Below are 22,265 nucleotides of genomic sequence, written 5' to 3'. Positions count from 1 at the left end.
GTTCACACTTTGTAATGCCTGCCCAATGAATCATAACTGTGTTTGAATACGCTGTGCTTCCACGGTACCTGATATAATAAGAGCTAATGGCATTGCCATAAGCATAAGACAGATGGGCAAGGCATGCACAGTAAAGTGTCCAGTGTTAAATAAACTCTGTCAGAGTATATACGAGTCCAACAGGGACCATATGTACTCTGTAAGAGTTAACTTAGCACTGAATATTTTACTGTGGGGTAGCATCGTGCGAAGATGCAGGGGCCCTGGCAGAAGGTTCAAAAACACATTGTGTTTTTTAATCTCACATTTGGAACATGATGTGATTTGACTGAGCTGTATGCCCTGGTGTTTTAATTTTATATTTCAAACCAAGCCAATGGTCAAAAACATTTCTTACATGCTTGATATACCTTCCTCACATATCATTTAGTACATTTTGTCTCCCGAGTAATTAACGTTCACATGCTGTTTTTAGTACGTGGCACTCAAAATAGACAATTCATGTATATCGCTGGACAGTTCGATTTGATCTCATTTGGATGATGTGGATATCTCCCTTACTGTTGTTTTTCAGTCATATGAATTCACATTTCCATTCATCCTTCATTTTATTTAACAGCTGTTGCACAATATGCAATAATGACCATAGGTTAAATGGTACATTTACTTGCAGTTGGGGTAATTAAGCTCGCAAAACAACAAGCCCTCTGATTAACCGCCACACTCCTCTTAACTCCCCTGTTAATGTGTTTGCATGCTACTGTATGAGGTGTTACTTCAAACCCCCAGAGTTTCACCATCATGAAAACCATGGAGGGTTGCTTTTCTTTAAAATTTCACAACTACGCTTTCCTGTAAAAAAAATATCTCCCTGTATCTGCTGTAAGAGGATGTTCATTTCATGTGGGAGGGGAAATATACTGGGGAATGGGATGGGATACTAGTATAGGAAGCCATATCCCTTAGGCAAAGATTATTCACAAGGAGTTGAATATGAACTGAAGTCGTGATGGCTCACGCATCAGGACTGTGCTTTTGAACTTTGAGAGAAGTAGCGTCTTGATTTGCTTCTCTGTCATCATTTTATGATTTCTCTGCGGTTGACTTTGTTGATTCTTGTGTCCCAGAAGACTTTCATATAGCCCGGGTGACAGAGTGCTGCCCCCCCCCCCCTCTCTCCTCTCTCCTTCTCCCTCTTTTCCTTTTCGTGGCCAGGGGCAACCAGCGACTGAGCAGTCTGTCAGAGAGAATCAAATCTGGCTCCAGCTACCGGGGTGGGGGTGGGGGTGGGGGGGTGGGGGGGATATAACTGACTGCGACAACCATTTACTTTCATCTTTCAGTGCGCTCTCCTCATCAGTCTGGAAGGCACCTTCAAAATCGCACATAATCTGATGAAGGCTCGCGTGTATCAGTTATGCAGTAATGCTTCCGGGAAGAGACGGCAGAATAAACAAAGGGGGTAGAGGAGAAAACAAACAATGAGGTTATAATAATAATAATACTAATAATAATACAGGGAATTTGTTTCCACAGAGCATGGAAGGCATTGTTGTTACACCCATGTGGATCACTTGATATAGGTCAATTAATAGAAAAAATATGATTTATTTGTTCAGTTTTTATTTATACGTCAATGCAGTTGGTTCTCAAGAGAGAACTGGATTAAGGAAAAACTACCAATCCCAGATCTTGTGTTGGCAAAAACTGGAAAATTTGGTTGAGAGACAGGATTGAGTAATTATTAGTGTGGAAAATTGAAGGAAATGAAGAGTTGTATGACCAACACCAATGTCATGTCACATATTTTCTTCCCAAAGGATACCATCTTATCTTTCAGTCATGTCAATGATGGTTATTCTATGATGAATGCTTGCCATGGCAATCTCTTGTAGGTACAGTAGGTGTTGAAAGGGATGAGGCTTGAGACAGGGAGATTAGTGGCAAAAGGGAGGATGTGGTCAGGACAAGAGGGCAAGTCACCTGACTTTAAGACGTCTCGCAGGGCCCAGGTGACATCTACTCTGGTCTACTCTGTCATTTCAATCACACGTATACCATGAGTTGCTATGGAGACGTGGGCTTCACCTTGTCATATCCTAGCCCTAGTGTGTGGTCATTATGCAGTTCTGCTGCCAGGGGGTGGACGGAGAGAAGGGGATTAATGGTCCAGTCCCAATGCCAGCTACTCAGTAAAACTGCAGTGACACCCCATCAATACCGCTCCGTCCCTTCTGAGTTTCATAACCAGAGGCCTTTCGGAGAATGGACTGCACCAACGATTTCTGCTAAAGAGGCCCTGGTAGTTTTCTCAGTCCTTTCAGCTGGCTGGTCTTACCCACCTTCATTTTAGCAACTGCTAGTCTTTTTGAAACCTGTAAATTCTTGCCAGGCTAATTGACAGTCTGTGGTGTGTCATTGAAATTACATTACCGTTGGTTTAATATCTGCCGTTACTGTAAGTGAGTCTTCCACCGTATGCTAACACAAAAAGATTCCCCCACCATTGACTGTTGGGGGGCTTTTTAATGCCAACATCAAAGCTGTGTGGAACCACCTTTCAAGACTGATGTTTTAAAGTGTTCCTTAGCTGAGCTCCTTGTCAAAATTAATAGCACTCTCTCGATATGAAAAGACCAGATCCAGATAGGGAATATCCATTGCTTTCGGAAAATGTGTGCCTGCCATGGTGATATGTTAATTGCAAGGCGATGCATTCTGTTTGATTACGGTTCATTGAGGCTTGCTTTTGTGTGACTCTCAATGGCAGTGGCCAACATGCCAAAGCATTGAGACATCATCAGTGGCTGGTATTTCTACTGATTCCTCAACCCCTTCCTTAAACGTTGTGGTTCTCCGTCTTCTCATTGTCTTCCAGTTGTCTTGCCTAGTTTATGTGTGTCACTACAGAACCGTGTACAAAACTGGCATGTCCCCAACCCTCCCCCCTACGGCAATACAGCAAACATTGATACTTCCAGCGTTCATTACCCAAAGCTCATTGGATTCTGCCCGTCTTTTACAAAAAAAAAAGCGAGTGTTCCTGAAGCCTCTGATGAAATGAGATTGTCTTTTTTTTGGCGTGTGGCAGTAATTGACTTTCCAGTCTTATTATCGACTTGTGTTTGGTGGACATGCCAATGGATCTTCCGCGTTGCCAGTCTCTCCCTCCTGCCTGCTAATTGAAAGCAATGCTATCCAAGGCTGAGCAACTGCAGGGCCGATAATTGCGGTTGCGGCAAACGCTATGTTGTCCTTGATAATGAGGAGTCCCATTGCTTTGTGCCCCACTGTGTGAGCTTTCCACTGACTATTTTTATTCAGTTTGTCTTTTTTTCACATGTAGCAAACCAATGTAGCAGTGTGATGAAAGCACCTAGTCAAAAATAAATATTATCATTGCCAGTGTATGTTCCTGATGGAAAGTGCCTTTAAATATCAGTTCAAGAGCAGGTGCAGGTGCTTCCTGCTGGTGCTTCAAGTTATTGATTACCTTACTGATGACGTTATTGATGGCATTATTGATGACGCTATTGATGATGTCTTGAAGCTGTTCCTGTCTTAATTTAATCCTTACATCTTACATCTGCATCCAAGAGGTATGGTAACCATCACAACCAGAAAAATGTAAAGCAAAAAGGAAAAATAAAAATTATTTTGATGCAATTTGAAAAGATGAGTAAAAGGTGTGAAACTTAAGTAAATTTAAGTTTCACACATTTCTGAAAAGTCTTGAGGGTTTAAGAGTGGTGATTTCATGTTGGTCCCTTTCCATCTGTTGAGAGGAAGTGGATAATTATTGCTGACAACTTGTCATAATAATACGGTATTTTCATTTATCCAGAGCTCAACGCTTATCTGGTTAATGTTTTGTTGCTGGTGTAATAGTTGGTGTTTTTCCTTTTTCTTCTTCTGTTTTTCTGACGCATGTTTGTTAGAAAACCCATCTAGGTGTAATTGCTCGACTGCAGAATCAGAGGCTATTCCAGATGAGCGGTTCCGGAGATAACTGGCGTTTTGTGATTATGATTGCTGCAGACGGAGAGGGCACTGGTCTCCATAGCACATATTTCCGAGCGTCCTCGTCTCTGAATAAATCAGAGCGAGGGGCGGCCTCACGGCGGGGGAGGGTGGATTTTGGGGGATGAGCGTGGTGACTGGGGCTAAAGCCTCCGTGACCAAGGAGGCCGCTTGTTCCTGTGAGCGAGCCTGCAAGGCCAAGCCAGCGCGATGGAGACCAGGAAGGACAAAGAGGGGTTTTCATCACTGCGACAATAATGCCATTGAGCTGGGCTGGGAGGAAGTCTTCGGAGCTCTTGTTGTGTCCCATGAGACCAACGGCACTGTGGAGGAGGGGCTCCTGGCTGGAGGACTCTGCCTAGTGCTCCCGAGACACTGCTCAATAAGGCCTTGGTGCTGGTTTCAAAACGCCTCTCTCTTCTCTACCTCTCTCGCTGATTAAAATGGCCACCGAGGGAAAAGGCCTTATTTCTGTGCTATACCCCTGAACCTGGCTCCCGGGCTGTTTTCCGTGAGGTCAGGTGGCATTACCGACCCCGTCCGTGGAAAGACCAGAGAGTCTGACACACCGGCAGAGGGAGGTAAGGTACGCGGAGGCATAAATCTTGTTTCGGCAGGTTGCCGTGGCGTTCGAGCACGCACGCCGCGGCTGTGCCGCAGTGTTCCGGGGAGGGAACCCGCCAAACGGCGGCGCTAACGCGGTACATCATTTTTCCGCGCGGCGCGAGGGCCTCTCGGGAGATAAAGTGAACCTGAGTTTTTGTTGTTGCCTGGGTATTTTTCTCCCGTCCCCACGCTGCCAGGAAAAACAATTGGAAGTAGCGCCGCGCGCGGGGGTGATTGATCACCGGAGGGCGGCGGGACAGTACCTCTCCGGGGCCGCGCACGCGCCCAGCGTCCGCACGGGGCCCGCCGAGGACAGGGCGGGGGGGCCGCCACCGCCGGTCCCAAAGACAATCACAGAGAAATATCGCTCTGCGGGGGCCCTACGGTGGGAGCCACAGGCCGCTCGGAGGGAAGACCCCCGCCTCCCTCCGCTAAACGTTGCCAGACGTGCGGTCGCTCTCCGGCACTTGACCTCGCGGCTCGTGAGCCGGGCCCACAGGCTCGATCAGTCACGCGCGCGACCTGGCTGTGAGCGCTCCCCCCGCGCGGGGGGGCTGCTCTTTGTTGCCGTGATGACACGGCGGGTTTTTACGAGCTCCCCCCGCCCCTCCCCCCCCCCCCCCCCCCCTCCCCCTCCCCTGCTTGCTGTGGTGTTCTTTGCTTACGCCGGGGAAGGGAGAACAGCTTGTCCCAGGGAGCTCAGGGACTCGCTGGAGCGTGGAGGATGCCGGGGGGACTGGACAGCCTCTGGCCGTAATGTAGATGGGAGCGTCTACGTCCCCGGCTCCCTCCGAAACAAATGTCTCCCCCTCCACCCCGCGAACCTCCGGAGCTAATTAGCACAGCCCGATAGGTGCTTTCCTGTCAGCGCTGAGATGGGAGAGATTATTATTATTTTTTACTGTCAGCGTTATCCTCCCATCTGCAGAGGACAGGACGGGCCTGGCAGCAGAAGCCTGCCGAACATTTTATCTAGAGAACGACCGAGGCACCGTTTCCAGATACGGGGGCGAACGGCGTTCTCGGCGCTGACGTTGAGAGTGTCTGCGGACCTTTGGTACAGGATTCTGCGTTTTACTGAAGGGCAGTTCTACAACTAAAGTGGGATCCGATGTTCATATTGTCAGTGCGCTCTGTAGAGTTCCATGTACTCAGTCTGTTGGGAGCGGCACCTAAGGAGCCCTTTGTTCTGACAGGGAAAATATATTTTGAGATTTGAGGGATGGCGGTAGGCTCTCTGGGGAGGGTTTGAGCAGAGGTGCCTCAGTACCGAGCGATTTCTGGAGTTACAGGCGTTTCGTACGGCTGGAGGGCTCTTATCTTAGAGCCGGTGGGAAAATCAGTTAAACCATTTCAGCTCAGAAGAACGGCGAGCAACTTCCATATTCTTTGTAGGCTTCCACTTTAAAGGTTTCAATAGCTGGCCATTGTGAGTTTATCCTTTTATGGATATACACTGGTGAGAGTGAGGGTGGGATGCCTGGTAATTTTCCATATATTTTGGGGAGGATTTGGGGGCAGTTTTTTTCAGCCACACTTTCACAGACTCCCACTGTGCTTCTCAGACGAGGATCTTTTGAAAAAACATTTTTTTTTTTTGCGCAAATTCAACAGCCGGTTTTGAAGAGGCTATGAAGGGTGCAGTGTTTGATTGGGGGCAAACGATCATCAAAGGCGGGATTGTACCTGGGCTGTTTGTGGTTTTGTGCTTGAAGCTGTGCTGCGCTTTTATTCCTGGGCAGTCCTGCTGGGCCGAGCGGATTCTGCCTTTCACTGGATTCAGCGTTTTTTACCAACAAAATTTGTTCTGCAAATTTTTCCCCCATTGCTTGTCCTCAGAAAGTATGGGTCAGCATTCGCAGAGACTTGACATATCGAGTGTGCAATTTCATGAAGTGAAAGATTTAGCTCTTGTTTTATCGGAAACATAGACGACGTCGTTTTTCTAGTGGCTCTTGTAAGACTGGAGGAGTAATCTCGAACCCAATTAGGGTGAGTTTAGTACATTAAATGTATTAAGTGAAGCTGCATGCCTCGATCGTGTAGTAACATGTCGCCGTGCTGGTTTGAGATGTTTGTCGGGAAATGTCAGACGTCTGCCACTTTTCTAATCGACCGTTAAGGTCAGACATTGATTGTTAGATTAAGATTAGATTAGGCTCTGAGACATTCTAGTTTCAGTTCAAGGTTTCACATTAGCATGTGTAGGAAGTGTCTTACTTAAATGTTCTTTTTTGAATGGCTATATGGTGTCTGGAGTGTATGGGTCCATTGTCCCTGCTGTAGATGTTCAGTGCAGCCTGTACCTTGGTTTCACTTCATTATTAACTCAAAACCTTGTCCCTGGCAAAACACCCAGTTACTGTTGGGAACACTCAAGTGATGCAGCAGAAGCTGTCGATACAAAGTTAAGGCTCCTGAATCCTGCGAAGAAATGCGAATTAAACAAATTGCATCTGTGCATCCAAGAGGCGTGCAAGAAAGAGCACTGAAATCCGTTTTCTGTGTGCCAGCTGGTTATTGGGAGAGTGAAAGACTTAGCCTGAGCATCGCTTTTGTCTTCCCTGCCTCCTCTTCTCTCCGTCTCGAGGACGGCGATTGCGCTTTCAATCCACGAGGCGCATACTTCAAACCGGGGGGAAAAAAATAAAATAATAAAATAAAAGATGGAAGAGGAAAAATAGAAGAGTCTGCTCTCCGCCGAGGGACGGAAGCCTGTGTGAAAGACACGGATGCCTATTGTTTCTGTCAAGGTTAATCTCTCCAGTTTTCCGGCACGCTGTCCGAGCTCTCTGCTCCCCGGCCGAGATTTCCTTGCCTGCGGATCTCCCGCGGACTCGGCGGAGCTCGGCCCAGATCCCCGCTCCCGACCCGGGACCCGCTGAGCGCTCATCGATCTCCGCTGGCCTTTGAGCTGTGGCAGCCCAGCGTGGAGCTGCTGTCCTGCTCCTTGTCCTTTGATTTTTTTTCTTGCAGTACAGCTATTTGATAAAGGGCAAAATTTTGGCATTAATGCGATTTGCAATTGATGCTTTTTTTTTATGCTTTCCAGCAGTTGAGGGAGGCTTCGACAGATCACATTTTTCCACCTCTGGCTCAGCAGCCGCTGGACACTGCTAGCTGGGAATTAATACCAAGCTTTGCCTTTATTTGCTCTGATAATCAGTTCTCCCTGGGTAGAACTAGCAGGTTCCCCTGACTTGTCGCTGGGTACAGAGGAACTATACTGGGACTGTATAGTGCCCAGGCTCTCAGTGATGAGCTTCGCCCTTTAATTTGTGAGGTCACAAATAATATTATGTGATTAGAATGCGCTTAACTGAACATTCTAATACTGATGGAACAATCGCAAGTAGGAACTGGATGCTATGGGGTTTTCGAACACTGTCTTGGAATTTTGAAATAAACATTCCGAAAACCTACTCTTCAACTGAGCTAAACCCTGGGAACCTGGCTGTGCAGTCAGGCAACATCAGCACTGCTGTAGCAGGTAGGTCCCAGGGGTCACTCCCCATGCTGGAGCCTTTTTTTTTGCTGCCCTCGCATGCAGATTCCCCACACTCTGGAGCCAGGGTGCCCCAGTAGCCTCTGACAGGGCCGAGGGCAGCGTGGGCCCTGGAGATAATCCACCTGTCAGCAGGCTGTCACACGGCTCCACGGTGCCCCCCGGAGCCTGTCCCTGAGCGCTGACAGGGAGGGATCCAGCTCCTCTCCCAGAGGGGATCGGGCCGGCTCAACTGTGAAAGTGTCCCCAGCTGAATAGAAACACCCCTCCAGTGCGACACAGGGGACGCATGTGTTTTGTGTTCCGTGCGTCGGCCATCTTGCTCCCTCTCCCCACGGAGCAGAATGCGCTGAGCCGGACTTCACGGCACGGGGGGGAGGCACTATGAAATCCACACTGGGGGGGGGGGGATCCTTTCCACCGCTTTTCATCCTTGGTGATTTCGGTCACTTTTCTCTCGAGGGACATTCTGGAACGACGCTTGCGGGAGGGCGCCCTGGCTGCACGCGCCTCGTCTGGTGGGAGGTGGGAGTGCAGGGGACGGGGGGGGGGGGGCTTTGCAGAAGATGACGTGAGTTGACATTACATCATGGCGCTGAACACAACCATTACAGCGGGGAAATAATTGGATCCACAAATCAGCGAACGGGTACAGGTTTATGGGCCCGCCCCGCTTCATGGCGCCGTATCTCAGGGCCTGGCAGGGTGCTTGTCAGGGGCGTTTGATGCACTTTGAGCAGGCAGTAGAGGGCCTGGTCCCCACACCGGGGTCCTGTAATAAAATAAATGGTAATTATGAACCGCGTCGGGGCCTAAACATAAGTGACTGTCGGCGCATTCATTTCGCCGAAGAGCATTCACGCACTGACTCCGGTCCCCACAACTGCTCCCCCTCCCTACCCCGAGGCGTGAATTATTTAGAGATGTTGTGTACATTCTGCGAATTTGATGCGTTCCCTTTTGGAGTCACTGGTGGCCCAGTCTCAATTCGCCAGCATTACTTATGGACTTGATTCCGGTTTGCATTCATTCCGTGGAGGCCGTTTTTCTCAACATCATGAAGCTCGTTGGCTGAAGAAAAGTCCCATGGCGATTGGAAGTGCTCGGTGATTGTGAACTGTGTCCACAATTAAAGCCTGTGTGATTTATCCTGCTCAGTCGAAGGTCATTATCAGCCTGCCTCAGATGGCATTGGCCGGAAGCCGCAATCTTTTCAGATGAAGAAATAACCCATGGAAGGGTCGTCTGACAAGGCCTCACTGGATTTACCCAAAGCTGTGGTCTGAATGGAAATGTCAACCTGTGTCACAAGGTCATCTCGAGCAGAACTACAAAGAATTACACGCACAGCCAAAGAAAGGAGAAGTCCTGACTGTTCTCTCTAACTCTCTCATCTTTCTGCCGTCTTTCTCTAACATCCCACAAAAATGTCACTTTTCTCTTCACTCTCTCTTTCTTTTTCTCTTTCAAGTCGCATTTCCGGTATGATGGTACACCCCCTCTCGATCCGTGTCACCGTTTTGGTTTATAACGGTACGTTTCAATTTGGTGTGAAAGATGATGCATCTTCTGGGGTCACGTAAAGGTCACCGTCGCCATGGTGACGGGAGGGCGTGTGGGCGAGGGACGGAACTGAACTGTCCATTCAGTTTTCGGCCCCTCCCCCCCTTCCCCAATCTCCCCCCCCCCCCACTGTTCCACCAGTGACAGACAGAAGGGGATTAATTGTTTTCTGCAGGTAAGGGGGGGGGGTGGGGGGTGGGGAGCCACCAGCAGCTTGCTTGTTTGCTTCCCGGTGAGTTCCCTTATGTCGTGTGAAATCTGTTACCCGTCTTCTCGCGAGGTGCCGTGGGCCCCGGCCCAAGCGCTGCATTAAGACGGGACTGGGCCGCGCTCCAGAACCCACCGCGCCTCAGCCCCCCTCTGCTTCCCCGGCCCATTAATCTTATCTGAGGATCGCTGTCTGAAGCGCTCTACAGGCCCGGGCCCGGCCCGGGGCCCAGCGCCGCGGACCGCTCCCCTGTAATTAAAAACAAAAGAACTGACCCGAAATGGAGTCCCCAGACTCCGGGTCGTGTGAGTTAGCTATGTAAATGCGCGCCTTTATTTATTTATTTAATAACTCGCCGTGTCCGTTAATTAAAGATGATGCCGGCCTCTTGTGTGCCAGGTTGAATCGCTCCGATGCGGTGAACCTGTCTGACCTGCTGGTAATATCGCGGGTAATGATTTTCAGGGCCAGAGGCGGGGGGGGGGGGGGGGGGGCTGACTTGTGTTGAGTCCCACTGATGAGGATTTGCCTTTCCTCTGCGCTCTGTTACTGGGTGTAAATCTTGGGGCTTTTAGTGTCAGGGATTGCTCTGCTTCTGATGAGCCCAGTTATGGAAGCCATCTTCTGTAGAGTCTGTCAAAGTCTGAAAAGTAATGGCGGAGGAAGGAAGGGATTTTTTATGTGGTGCCTCGGTTTTAAGATTTGGAAGGGAATGTTTTATGTCGTTACCAGTGTATTTCTGGGAAGATGATTAGATTCTCAAAGTTTGGGATGAAGGTCCATTCCAAAATTCTCTGTAGGCCGCCTGCAAAGTCTGACAAAAATGTATATATCATTTTATTCCACTTTCACAAACTGTTCACATCCTCCTCTTGGGTACTTCTTTTTTTTTTCAGTGGCAGACATAGTTTTTATCATTTTCTGTAAAGTGTGAATAATTTTAGCAGTTTGTAGAACTAGGACGGGTACAAAACCTTTGTTTATGTCTGGATAGCATTAATATTAATACACTTGGCATTTTCCCGTATGTCGTCGGAGAACTCGGCCATGAGGAAGGAACAGACGTGACTTTGCGGTTACACTTTTGAGGCGTGAGATCACGAGCGTGTGATTAGAATGTTCTTAGAACAGAGCATTCTAATGCCTGATGTAACAATCACTGCCGGTAATTCAGTTCTAGAACGCTGACTTGGAATTTCGAAAGACCGGAACATTCCAGAAAGCCCTACTCTTCAAAGGGTTAACCGTCTTCAGGGGCCGGATGGATACGGGTGATGGATGGTGGAAGCACTGCGTCTCTCTGGTCGTCTCCGCCGCCGCAGTGAATGCGCTGGCACTTAAACGGAGAAAGAAGGCCGAGATGAATGCCCCTCAGACGTTCTGTCAGAAAGCTTTCCAAGTTATTTTTCACACTGTCTACATTGTCAGTACATGCAACTCCAAATGAATTCTGACCTTAAGAGAGAGAGAAGGCACAGAGGACAGAGCCAAGGCTACCATTTCTAAGCTACAGTAGTAATATATGGATTAGTGGCTAGAGTGTGAAGTTGGATTTTCTATGGTTAAATCCCTCTACATCCCTTCTATTCATGGGAAGCACTGGGTGCGTTTCCACACTGCACAGAACTCTATTCATCAAGGTCTTACTAAATATGTCAAATATATAATACAATCTAAGTCCCCGAAGGTCATTGTTTTTTGAGGGTTTTTCTTTTTTTTTTTTTACCTCCGTGATTTATGTTGAAAGCATAAAGTTACTGAGGATCTGTGATGAATGGAGGCAGCTCATACTGACAGATGTCCGTGGCAGCTGTCAGTTTGGGGCCTATGAGCACATCAGACTGAAATCTTCCAGGATGCTGATGACAATGAGGTTGTAAAATAAATCAATGCCAGTGTTGGAAGGCTTTAAAGCGGGCTGGAGTAGAGTTTTGCGACTTAACAGTAGTAAAACAGCTGTACGCGTTGTACATCCTTCGGAAAAAAAATGATAAAATAGGGAAGTCCCTGAGCAGGGGGAACAAATCTTCTCTGAGCTCGAATCTTTCTGACGGAATATGCAGCTGAAATGTAACAGAGTTCAATTATAAAATATTTAATCACTGCTCACTGGATGGGGTACGTCAAGGGGTAGCTTTTCATCAGCATTGGACGGATAAAAGCGCTGATTTAAATGCAGCCTGAAAAATCGCAGTTATGCACACTTCCTAACTATGCTTTGGAGATGTCGTTAACACTATCAGAGGATGTTGTTAACACTTGGTCAGTAATGAAAAACACAAGGATTTCCATTGACAATAAGCCCTTTATTGAATGTTATTGAATGTTTCAGCCGTCAATACTACCTGCCGGAGAATGCTAAAAGATGTGCTCGCAGGCAGCAGATTCTTTTTTAATGAAAAGTAATAAAGGTATACATACCCCAGTCATAATATTACTGTGGGAGCCTCTAGTTAATTGTGCAACATTATGAATATCTTTTGGTACATCTTCCCCCAGTGGAAGCATACAATCTGTATCTTTCACTTGTTTGTCTTATTTATAAGCAACTGAGGCCGCGTCTACGCTGATGACAGGAAGGGAGGAACGCGGAAGTCTGCTGTCTCCTTAACGGGCGGCTCGGCTCGGCAAAACTGTGACGTGTGGACGGACTGTGAAATGTCGACCCTTTCACTCAGCCTGGCTTTCAGACTTCTAGAGTGGCAGCCTTTCTTTCTGTCCTCACCTGCCCACAAACAATACAGTCGCTGGGTGTAAAAATGAAACGGTGGCTAGGTGCTCTTGTAAAAAAAAAAATCATCAAGCTCTAGAGACCAGGAAACAACAACAACATGGTGCTTGTTGGACCAAAGGGGCGAAGACAACTGGAAGAAATCACAGTGCCACAGTGAAAAAATGGGTAAAACTGGGTTTACTTCAATGATATTCAAGGCACTGTTGTTGGAGGAGGAAAATACATTAAAAATGAGATTGTCGTACCAGTGATGAATTGGATAGTCATTGGATTTTGAGGGTGTCTGTTTGACGCAGGTCACAGTTCTCTTGGGTGTGTTGTGGTGCATCTCTCTCATTGTTGAGCAGATGCTTTAGTGCCTCCTGTGCTGACAGGTCCCTGGTTGGTCCAGTCTCCAGGCTCTTTGTACTCTCCTCCTTTGACTCCTCTACTGACCTGCTGTAGTTCAGTCTTCAGTTAGGATTGTTAGGAATTGAGTAATATATAATAAATAACATTTTGTACATGTTTAGAGGCTCTCTCTGTCTGGAAATAAACTTGTGTGGAGTATCTTACTGCTTAAATGTGGAGACATAAGCTGTAATGTTTCATTGGACTAAGCCGAAAGACAACAGGCCACACAGTGCAGAAGTTGACGCTTTTAAACTAAGCTGGTCACTAAATGTGGGAAGATAATTTTTTCTTTGTTAAAATAATGACAGCCATGACATATGTAATATCCCTTATTGTGAAGTAAAACAAGACAAATTCACGGTTAAAGGTGTAAATATAAGGCTGCCACCAATCAGCTTGTGTAACCGGGATATTGGGAAATTTCTACAGAACGCAAATGTGAGCACAGTTGCAGTGAAGGACAGCCAATCTCGGCTGTCACTGTGAAGGGACCCCTCCCCCCCACGCCGCTGAAAATTCACCCGACGACGTCACCCGACGACTCCATTAGCATACGCTCCGGTTATTTAAAAGAAGTCTGCGCACGGCTTCTGGAACGTTCTGCGCGCCGCTCCCCCTCCCGAGACGCCGTCCCGAAGCGCTCCGGCGACCTTCAGACGTGTCGGCGGCAGCTCTCCCGCTGGCGCACACACACGCGTGTGCGCGTGGCCCGTGTTCGGCGACAGCCGCTTATCAATCTCAATCGCCTCTGATCAAATGTTTGCTCTGCCCGGTTTCGGGGGAATAATTACGTTTTGATAGTGGCGAGGAACGGGACCCCTGAAGGCGGAGGAAGCCTCCGCTGGGCGTAACGCTGCGTGACGGGCGTTTTTCAACGCGGCGCGAGGCGGGGGACTCTTCTGCAGAACAACAGGAACGCCCCGCTCCCGTTGGCCGGGAATCTGGCCCACGCCCCCTCCGAGCAGCTGTCTCCAGCGTATCCCTGCTGATGCTGACTGATGTAGGAGGGACCCAGTGAGCGGAAGATGGAATCTAGACGTCTAGAGGGCTGGAAATCTGGGTCTGTTGTGTTTTCACACAAACAGACTAATTTTGCCTCAATTTAGCTCAGGTTCCACCTGGATATAGCCTGGATAGGGTCTAGTATCACCCTAGGCTAGAAACCTTTCACTTTTCAACCAAATACAGGTTTTCACTATATTTGGTTGATAAGTGTTGAAAGGTTTCTAGCCAACTAGGATGTTCCCAGGCTGTATCCAGCTGAAACCTGAGCTAAACTGGGGCTGGATTAGCCTGTTTGTGTCAAAATGTCTCTCAGTCCCAAGATTTACAGCCCTCTAGACGTCTAGATAGGTCTGGATTCCGCCTGTTCCTCAGTGGGGAAGCAGGGCGTGGCCCCATCACTCCGCGGAACATTCCGGCGTCCGTCTTCGCTTTCTCTCCCCTTCTACGCCACGCTCGTCATTAAACTCTGCCGGCTCCGTGACAACTTGCTTCGTGTTGTTCTCCTTTCGCCCGCCCTGACTTTGTTTTCCCTAATCACTCGACGGGACGAGATGATTAACGACTCCGTGCCAAGTGTCGTCGAGTTAATAGAAGGCGGTCCGTGCTCTCCCCCCTTCAATCCTCCTCACCAATCAGAGGCTGTGCCAGGTGACTGTCGCCGTGGTTTGAACACAGTGTTTGGTCTCACCTGAAGCAGAGGAACGAGCCCACAGGGCAGACATTGATTGATCAGCGCGAGGCACTTGAGCCCCTGCAGCCAGCGCCAGAGAGAGATTTGTCAGAGGAGTGAGCTCCGCTATGGAGACAGCTCTGAGTGTGTTAATGATGGTAATACCGGCACCCTCATTAATCGGCAGCTGCAATTATGTCTACTTTCGGAGCAAGTTAAGGAATCCTCGTTCATTCCATATATTCATTTATTTCATTTTGTTTTTGTGAGGTAAACTCGATGAGAATTCAGTGTTTTCATTAATTCCAGGGTAAGAATGCAATTATCAATAATAAGAGTTACAATACAATGTAGAATACCGTGATTGTATAAGACGTTACACTATGAAATAGAAACATACACAATATACAATTCACCATTTTCAAAATAAATCTATTTAGCATATTTAATGTACTCACAAGTGTTCCTCCTTTGTGAAAAGGAGTGAAAGGCACAGTTGTGAAGTTGCAGAAGGTCTGAACATTTTAAGCAGAATGGTTGAGCCATGAAGAACATCTCTTACATCAGTGCGGTTTGGAAAGCAGGTGCCTGCAATGGGCAGCTTTGTCGAATGAAAAGGCTCTACACTTGTTTAAGAGTGCAGAAATAAGGCTGAACACAAAGAGGGTTTGAGGGGAATGCCATGACCTCTGACCACTCCAGTTAGTCCCAGAAGTAGGGCAGTTGCCCCGTAAGACTCAAAATCGTTACCATTGATCCAAACAATGTCTGTGATGGGAATCATAGCCTAAAGAAAGCACACCTGGCATTTCAGCCTGTCTGCCACCAAACGGACCACGATGGAAATCAGAGTCATTCTACCATATGTGCGCAGGGATATGCACGAACGATCAATGATTTCATGATCCAACAACAAATGTCAGTCAGTTACACAAAGTGGGCACCGTGCCAGCTGGTTGTCCAGCTAATGGTGTCAGAAGCACAGCTAAAACCGGCCTGGCTCCAGCTTCGGCTGGTTTAAGCCGGAGTTTTCAGCAGGGTACTTTCTGGTGTGGTGCGCTCAGATGTTAGCCTCTGCCTGGCCTGACGGGGCTGAGCAGAGGGAGAGCGGGGTCTTTGTAGGAGGCTAATGAGCGACGCTTAGCTAACGGGGTCCCTGGTGGCTAAAGACAGGGTGCACGGGCAGGTGGCTCGCGCCAGGACCTGCTCGTCTTGTCAGAAGCGTCGCCTTGGCAACGGGAGCAGCGCCGCGTCTGCCTCTTTGACCAGCCTCACGACTCGGGCCGCTTTGATGTCTGTCGAGAGACTGCGTCTGACAGCTTAAATGCCCCCGGCACTTCAATCACTTCCAATAAAATTAGGCTAGTTGGGGAGCTGTTTTTTTTTTTTTTTTTTTTTAAACAACAAAATGTTTCACTTTGCTTGGCAAAGAAATGCGGAGATATATTTGGCACGCTTGTCAGCGTACAATTCTATCTTAATTTTGCACGGCATTCTCATCGCCGTTAATTATCTGAGCGCATTGTGCCATTGCTGCTTTTAAAACAAAAGGAAGGGGAGCTCGATGCCAACTGTCGCTGTTCTTTTCCGCTGCTTAGACAGCCTGAAGGCCGGTGGGCAGGCTGCTGCCTTTGAGTTTTCCTCCAAAGTGGGGAGTCCCACATGAATTTGGTCATTGCCCTTTTCACAAATTTAGTGGAGGAAACTAAATGGCTTCATTTGGTTTTTCAGTAAACCAGACTACGCTGAACTCCCTCGTGCTCTCTCTCTCTCTCTAATAGGTGGGCTGTGCTCGTGTTGCTAGGAGCCATCCATTCTTCTCTGCCGCAATACAGCATAATCAAAATGCTCTGAAGATTGCCACATCACCAAAACCATATGAAAACCGTGCCCCCGAAGTTCACCGAACATTCTACATGTTAGTGGGGCAGTAAAAGATGCCACACTATCTGGGTGGCACAGTGGTGCAGTGGATAGAAGGTTCTGGGTTTGAATCCTTGCTGGGGCCTTTCTGTGTGGTGTTTGTAAGTTATGTGCCTGTGTGGGTTTCCTCCGGGTCTTCCGGTTCCTTCCACAGTCCACAGGCATCTTTGGCTACTGGAAGGCACATTTCCAGGTCGTTACTGTAAAAGAGCATACATGCTCAGTCATCCTACCCTGTATAAATGCAGGTTAAATAATTCATATACCTCACAGATGGCTCATCCAAACGGCCCTGCTGTTATGTCCTGTATGGAATTATGAGCTGCTGACACTCAAACATACGGTATATTACGGTATATATATATTCCGTGTGAAAAATGCTTCTTTTTTTAGTTTACTCTGACTTATTTAACTCCAGAATTCCGATAAGGTTTCTGAATAATTTTCCGATGACTAAAATATCAAAAGCAGAGACGGCCCTCTCCGTGCATTAGCGGGTCTCCTTGTGCATTAGCGGATCTCCTCACATTTTAGCGGATCTCCTCATGCTTTAGTGGATCTCTCAGTGCGTTAGTGGATCTCTCTGCATAAGAGGATCGCTCAGTGCGTTAGCGGATCTCCTCGTGCGTTAGCGGATCGCTCAGTGCGTGAGCGGATCTCCTCGTGCGTTAGCGGATCTCCTCGTGCGTTAGCGGATCTCTCAGTGCATTAGCGGATCTCCTCGTGTGTTAGCTGACAGCGATCTGAAGTGGAACACTCAGTCCCTGGGGACGGAGCGTGCTCCCATACCACACGTGCCTCTCTCCGTGCGGAGTGTCATTGTGTTTTATCGCCAATCACAGCAACTCGGCTTCTTCAACTGCTTTTCCTTTTTGGGGCGGTCTGGTGCCTGCCGGGGCTCTCCCAAAACAGGACGTGGCTGTCACAGGCTGAACGGGAATGTGCCGGTAATATCCTCTCGCTTCTTCACCCTGTACACCACTCCGTGTGTCTCTGTGTCCCACTGGGTGACACTCAATCATAATGACACTCAATCATATGTTCATGAATGTTACCAGTGGAAGAAACGTGTTTATGTATCAGCCGGGCCAAGATTTGACTGATAGCCAAAGGTCGGTCATCTCAGCTGTTCGTTTGGGGGAAGGCATTCTCGCAATGGCACAGATGTCTCTTGGATCGTGCCTTCAGTATGCAAGTAATGGAGCTGCAGTGGTTACTGGCCTGACTGTATCCCTCTCTCTCCATGGACCAAATGTCTGTTTTTGTAATAATCTGTAAAAGAAAAGCGCTGGAAACGATTGGGGTTTCGGGGGAGGGACAGCAATTATACGGTGACATCATTGAGCCGCGGAATGGCGTCTGAACAGTGCCTTAAAAAGGTATGAATACCACCGGATCTGTGTGCTTGACCCCGTGGGCAGATCTGGGTCAGGTTCAGGATCGCCACAATTGACCCTTTAAGGTGTGAGGTCACAGATAGCTCATTAGAATGTTCTCAACTGAACATTCTATGCTGACACAACGATCCCCACTGACAATTGAAAACTCCTGAAAAAAAACCTACTCTTCTCTGGTAAAGAAGCCGGGCTGTTTCTCTGCGTGCTTTGAAATGGCTGCTAGCCAAAAAAAAAGCCAGCCGTTAATCTTCATGCGTTCTCCTCGCACACCACAGAGGCAGACGGGGCCCGTGTTTTGTTTATCCTGCATGGCTTTGGGAGGGCCCCAAAGTGCCCCTCCCATGTTAATCAGACGGCAATCAAACCCACGGCCAGCGGAACTGCCCCGTATCCAGCGGGAGCAGGAGGAGTCTTTCCATTTCTACCCCAAGGACATTTTGGCATCTCAGTTTTGCCTCTTGGCCCACACCCTGTATATCGCAAGATTATCTTTAGGGAGGACTCAAGCCAAACTGCCATTACTGAAATATTAAATTGCAATGTTTCATAGGCCGTTTTAGCAATATTCATTAGTCGTTATTTCCTTACTCACTTTACACATGGATTGTATAGCTTTGCAATTCACTGGGTGTAGAATGCATAATTTTGGTGCATTTCAGCTATGCTGCTGGGCATGGCATAGAATGTAGGTACATTCTCCGTATTCACTGATTATTCTACTGTTCCACATTCTACTGTACTGTCTCTTAGCTGCAGCCTTGTTTAGCACCATTGCTCCTGGAGTGCACACAGTGAATGTCATCACTCTACACTGACACACATTATTTAATGAGAAATGAGCATACAAGACAGCGGAGTTATCTACAGCGAACACATTTTTTGTTGTGTTTCCGAACAGTTTAACACGTTGTTAAATTGAAGAGGTAGCCATAGCGCGGCACTGGGACGGTCCTGCGATTTAGGAACTGAAGAACCGCTCTGCTTCAACAATGGGCATCTTTCTTCCTGTACGAAATTAAGAAATCACGTAACAATGCCCCTCCGTACGTAATCTGCGGTTGTGTGCAGGTTCACAGTTCCGCTAGCCTTCGCTTCTCTTGTAGCCGTAATCGTAATCTGTATTAGTTTTGCAATGCGTTCCTTATCAGCGACAGTGTTAGTCCCGCTTTGAAAGTGAGTATGTTTCCAGTGATCTCCAGACAACAGCCAAGCCAGCTGTCTTCTCTGACACCCCCTCCTCTTCTCCCTCCCTGCTGCTGACTAAAAATAAACAAGAGTTCAGTTCTGGCGACCCCGTGACCCCCTGCTCCATTAATGCAGCCTGGAAGACCCTTTCTGTGTGATCGCTCCCCTGTCATTTTCTTCCATTGACTGGGAACTTTTTACTGTTTTATTGTTTTCTTTTTTTGAAAAATTGTTTTCGCATTTTTCTGAATTCTCAAGCTGCGCTAGCGTGGGTGTGTATTTGTGTGTGTGTGTGTGTGTGGTTTGTGCACATGTGGATGCGTGTGCGTGTGTGTGTGTGTGTGTGTGTGTGTGTGTGGGTATAGATAAACATTTCCAAACAAAACTTCACAGACTTCGAATGAAAGTGCTTTGTTTGTTTGTAGGTTTGTTCTGTTTTGAGATACTGAGAGTCTGAGAGTGGTTTCGATCTGGTCAGGAAGTGCGGGAGGAAGACCTGGTAAGACCTGCTGTCACCGCTTGTTTATGAAACAAGGATCACTGATGAATCCCAAAACCTTCTGAAGCTTCACTGAAATTTCACCATCACAGCTAAACAGGATGAGGCCAGTCAACAGAACAGGTCAGAAACAGAGGGCATCCATATGCAGTATGCCATCAAAGTATACATTTAGTTCCAGCATCATGTTTAGAGCTAACTGGACTTGAGTCTACTCACCATGCATGTGCACAAGGTTCATTTGCGAGCATATAGAGCAGGGGTCTCCAACCCTGGTCCTGGAGAGCTACTGGGTCTGCTGGTTTTTGTTTTCACCTTAAAATCAGCACCTGTTGAGACCCAGGTAACCAGGTGAGGTGAGTTAATTAATTAAATTAGAGCAGTTGATTATAGTTAATTGCAGGGTAAGAACGAAAACCAGCAGACCCAGTAGCTCTCCAGGACCAGGGTTGGAGACCACTGATATAGAGTGATTCTCTAACACAGTCAAAGCCTGGAGAAATCTCTTAGCAGGTTGCCATCACACAGAATAAAGACGGCGTCATTAACTACTAAAGCACTTTTTTTCCCCCAGACTGCCTTCAGCGAGCTACCCCCTCGGTCGGTCCGTTGGCTGGGTTCCACGTCTGCAGTGGGCATGTTCAGTGCTAATCTACGAGCGGGCTAATTGCCCTTGTGTCCGTAATCGCTGTAATGTCCTTGGCGACCCGGCCCTTTTCCACTTGCTGCCGGCTAAAGGTCATTTTCTCGACAGGATGCAGTCATTTCTACAGGCACGTGTCATAAAGCAACTGTAAAAATACAGACCATTCCCCTGGGGTATTTGCTTTTATATCCCCTCGTGAAAAGCCACCCCCGTATGAAAACGGGAAGTGGCGCACCGACAGCTGGGAATGCAGAACCGGCTTAATTTGAACTGGCAGATGGTTATCTGACCTCTCATTACGATTCCGCTGCTTTAGCGTCGCGCATCTGTTCTGCAGGGTCGAGCGGGCCGGCGTTAGCAGGGGTGACTTACGGGCTGGGCAGCAAGCCTCGGCTAACCATCAAACACCATCCCGCTAAATGTGGGAAATATGCGTGATCTCTTCCTTAGCATGCAGTCCAGATTGGCGTAAAGACAACTACAATTTGAAAATGTTAAGAGTTTCGCATTTTGCATAGACGAAAGGATTCTGCATTTTGCCTTCTATTGCCTTCCGATTAGTACAAACTCTAGTTTGACAGTTATCAGTTTGTGTAACAGTCATAGGTTTTGAAAGTTGATTGACTGCATTCCTGAACGCATGATTATATTCGGGCAGTTCTAGGACCAATACTGCCTATTATTGTTGAACTCTTATTCTGTCCAATGCCGCAGGACTGACCAGCTATCATCAACAAAATTCTTCCTTTTGGTCTCTGATGAAGAACATTTTACTGCCAGTATATTTCAACAATTTTGACGAATGTAAAGTAACACAAAATCTTTATTTGTGCACACTGCAATCAGAATCAGTTCATCTTAAGTCATCTTTAATGTTCTCTTTCCTGATGTGACTCAGTACTCAGTGATGTATCAAGGCCTTTGAGTGATTTAAAAAAAGAAGGATTTCTGAAACCCTCTAGCTTTCATTACTGAGGGATATTTCCCATCTGCATTCATTAGGTAAAGAAGGAGGCTGCCATATATCACATATATCAGCAGGGTTAACCAGGTGCTTCTCAGATGAAGGACAATACAATGTATTTAGAAAGGAAAAAATCTAGAGCGCACAGATTCAATGAACCCTTTAATGGTGCAAAATAAAACCAACGCGTTCTGGCACATTCCTTTTGAAAGGCAGCTATTAGGCTTCCTATTTTTCAGTTGCCAAGGCATCGCAAATTCATATTTCAAGATAGAACTGGACACAAAATGTCTCTCCTGGCATATTGGGAGTTAAATAGGGAGCACCATTGATTTGTTTTGAGCAGTGAAATAGGGATGGCGGTGTGCATAACTGTAGGAGCAGTGTCTGTGTGTGCTTGAAGGTGCTGGTCCTTTGCAGTACAGCCACTGTTACCGCGCTGTTTAATAAAATGGCTCCTTCAAAACAAGGCACTTGCGTTTCATGTTCCACGTGGCTGGTGTCCTGACTGCACTTGCTTGACCGCAGTTAAAAGAAGCAGCTGCGTCATCCTGACACGGCACCTCCGCCTCATAAAAACACCGCAGAGGAGCCAATTATACCATCACTTTGCATTTATTGCCGAAAGTGTGACCTTGTTAAAGTTTTTGAACGATGTCTTGGGTTTTTGAAGACATTATTGTTTATACAGTAGATTGTGCTAAAAGAAATAAACAACAGTGCAGTGGAAACGCTGTACTTTGAGAAAGTTTCTAATTTAGTTATTCACATGGTGTGCAACAAAACACAGGCTTTCTGTTTGGAGAATATGGAAAAGTACTGACTGGGAGTTAGCACCAGACGTCGGAAGTGTCAGAAGTCTCCTTTTTTTTGCGAGCAGCTAAAAAGGAAAGTTTCTGGCGACCTGAGTGGCAGTCTGCCATCCTAAACGGGACGGTCTGAAAGAG

The 22,265-nt window shown here is 47.4% G+C and overlaps 1 protein-coding gene across 2 annotated transcripts in view; it reads left to right on the top strand.

Moving 5' to 3' along the window:
• The window catches only part of enox2 (ecto-NOX disulfide-thiol exchanger 2), a 161,515-nt gene that overhangs the window by 11,225 nt on the left and 128,025 nt on the right, over window positions 1-22,265 (top strand). The gene's annotated exons all lie outside the window — the stretch shown is intronic.

Source organism: Conger conger, chromosome 3 (genome assembly GCF_963514075.1).
Source record: "Conger conger chromosome 3, fConCon1.1, whole genome shotgun sequence".
Taxonomy (NCBI): domain Eukaryota; kingdom Metazoa; phylum Chordata; class Actinopteri; order Anguilliformes; family Congridae; genus Conger; species Conger conger.
The sequence above is the reverse complement of the archived record's forward strand: the minus strand, read 5'-3'. Positions and strand labels throughout refer to the sequence as shown.